The sequence below is a fragment of the Oryctolagus cuniculus genome, chromosome 19 (assembly GCF_051225735.1).
Source record: "Oryctolagus cuniculus isolate XC-2025 breed Fujian yellow rabbit chromosome 19, ASM5122573v1, whole genome shotgun sequence".
NCBI classification, from domain to species: domain Eukaryota; kingdom Metazoa; phylum Chordata; class Mammalia; order Lagomorpha; family Leporidae; genus Oryctolagus; species Oryctolagus cuniculus.
The window spans coordinates 17314707-17317078 of record NC_142885.1 but is presented as its reverse complement, the minus strand read 5'-3'; the positions used below and the strand labels follow the sequence as shown (position 1 = coordinate 17317078).

Genomic DNA, 2372 nt, shown 5'->3' with positions numbered 1-2372 from the left:
GACATTCATCGGCCTATGCATTATTTTTTTCCTACCAATTTATTTATTTATCTGAAAGGCAGAGTTACAGAGAGGGATCTTCCATCCTTGGGTTCACTCTCTCAAAGAGCTGCCACAGCTGGAAGCCGGAACTCCATCCAGGTCTCCCACGTGAGTGGCAGCGGCCCAAGCACTTGGTCCATCTTCTGCTGCTTTCCCAGGGGCCCTAGCAGGGAGCTGGATCGGAAGTGGAGCAGCTGGGACTCGAACCTGCACGTACGTGGGATGCTGGCTTCTCAGGTGGCACCTTAACCACCATGCCACAGCGCTGGCCTCAGGTTCTCTATTTAGTGCTGATGCCTATCCTGCTGTATGCACTCTGCTGCTGCTGCTGCAGATTTTGGTTGTTTCTGGTTTTGTTTGGGGTATCACACATCTCTGTAAGGACACGTGTTTCCTTTTTTTTTTTTAATGAATAAACAACATTTCTCTTTATACTTACAGGCTGATAAAAACCCATTACTAATCCTATTAAAGAAAATCCACCATTTCAGCTTTTACTTATGAAATACTATATAAGTTTTCTCCAACACAACTTGAGAACATCAAACACACTCATTAAATTTCAGTACATACTAGATTCAAGACCAAGTATGTGGGGGGCCAGTGCTGTGCGGGTTAAAGCCCCAGCCTGCAGCGCCAGCATCCCATATGGGTGCCAATTCAAGTCCTGGCTGCTCCACTTCTGATCCAGCTCTGTTGTGGCCTGGGAAAGCAGTAGGAGATGGCCCAAGTCCTTGGGCCCCTGCACCCACGTGGGAGACCCGGAAGAAGCTCCTGGCTCCTGGCTTCAGATCAGCGCAGCTCCAGCCGTTGCGGCCAATTGGAGACTGACCCAGCGGATGGAAGACCTCTCTCTGTGTCTCTGCCTCTCTCTATGACTCTTTCAAATTTTTTTTTGACAGGCAGAGTGGACAGTGAGAGAGAGAGACAGAGAGAAAGGTCTTCTTTTTGCCGTTGGTTCACCCTCCAATGGCTGCCACGGCTGGCGCGCTGCGGCCGGTGCACCGCGCTGATCCGATGGCAGGAGCCAGGAGCCAGGTGCTTTTCCTGGTCTCCCATGGGGTGCAGGGCCCAAGCACCTGGGCCATCCTCCGCTGCACTCCCTGGCCACAGCAGAGGGCTGGCCTGGAAGAGGGGCAACCGGGACAGAACCTGGTGTGCCGGCGCCGCTAGGCGGAGGATTAGCCTAGTGAGCCGCGGCGCCGGCTCAAATAAATCTTAAAAAAAAAAAAAAAAAGACCAAGTATCCACGTTACATGCATGAAGTTAGATAACACATCGTCATCATCATCTTCACATTTCCAGTGTGTCTGGTGCATTGACAGGATTTTGTGAAGACACCGTGTGAGTAGCCATAAGCATGTTTTGGGACCCAGTTAATGACGATTCTTCCGAATGTTCCGAACATTCTGGCATAGCAGGAATGGATGCTTTTGCAGCAGGTGGCTGCGAGGCAGGCATCTGTACTGTGAACCTGTGTCGCGGGAGGGGCACCGGAGTAGCTGCTGCGGTTGAAACACCCATGGTTTGTGCAGTTGCTGTGCCCCGTGTGGGTACTCGGTCTGCTGGTCTCTGACCCAACACTTGACCGTGGAACCACTGGTGTGCAGAAGTCGGTGCCTTTTTGTGTGACAACTTCAGCCTGGCATTTGGAGCTGTGAAGCGCTATCTGTCGGTGGCAATCCAGGAACCAAATATGGCTTGGCTGAAGCAAAGGGGGTTGATTTCTTTGCCTTGCAAGATCCGATTAAAAAAAAAAAAAAGAAAACTCTCTTGGGGGAGGAGAGGGAAAGGACTGGCTGGCAGGATGCTGGATTGCCAGTCGTACATCGTCCACGACCACAGTAGCTTAGCGTGGTGGCTCCAACAAAGTTCTACCTCGTCTGGAACCGTGGTGGCCCATCGGCAGGCAAAGCCCAGCATCTGTTGGAGAACTCCTGGCGCATACTCTGTGATGCCCGAACCCTTCGGGATTTGTGCTGGCATCTGTGTGTCTGGCGGCATGCTCTTGGGAGAAGCCATCTTTATTTTTATTTTTATTTTTTGAGAAACAGAGTTCTATCTGCTGGTTCACTCCCCAGATTGGCCAGAGCTGGGCTGATCGGAAGCCAGGAGCCAGGAGCTTCTTCTGGGTCTCCCACGTGGGTGGCAGGGGCCCAAGCACTCAGGACATCATCTCCCAGGCACATTTAGCAGGGAGCTGGATCCAAAGCCCAGAGGAGCCTGAGCAGCACAGCAGGTACATCCGCTGTGCCACAGGCCCACCCGCCTCGCGCTGTTCCTGACCTTCGGGGAAATAAATGTTCAGTCTTCCCGTCTTCCCCCACAAC

At 52.4% G+C, this 2372-nt stretch overlaps 1 pseudogene; it reads right to left on the bottom strand.

Annotated features, from left to right (window-relative positions):
* Positions 1-1335: 1335 nt before the first annotated feature.
* On the bottom strand, positions 1336-2064 carry LOC149120363 (transcription initiation factor TFIID subunit 9-like; annotated as a pseudogene).
* Between the last annotated feature and the right edge of the window lie 308 nt (positions 2065-2372).